Source organism: Penaeus monodon, chromosome 21 (assembly GCF_015228065.2).
Source record: "Penaeus monodon isolate SGIC_2016 chromosome 21, NSTDA_Pmon_1, whole genome shotgun sequence".
Taxonomy (NCBI): Eukaryota; Metazoa; Arthropoda; class Malacostraca; order Decapoda; family Penaeidae; genus Penaeus; species Penaeus monodon.
The window spans coordinates 28,675,963-28,676,248 of NC_051406.1; positions in this window are offsets into that span (position 1 = coordinate 28,675,963).

Below are 286 nucleotides of genomic sequence, written 5' to 3' on the forward strand. Positions count from 1 at the left end.
CCCCCCACACCCCCCCCCAAAAAACCCCCCCGGCCTACCTGACGGGGGGGGGCAAGAAACATATTCCCAAAGGGAAAATAAATTACAAAAAAACACCCAACAAAATAAAAAACCCTTAAATTCCAAAAAATCAAAAATATATTAACCCCTTTAAATTTTGAAAAAGAATAATTTTAGAAGGGTAATATTTTAATATATATAAAATTTATATTAAAATAATTATATTTTAAAAAATATAAATTTATTTTATTATATTTATTTTTAATTTTTAAGAAAACTTCGGTTT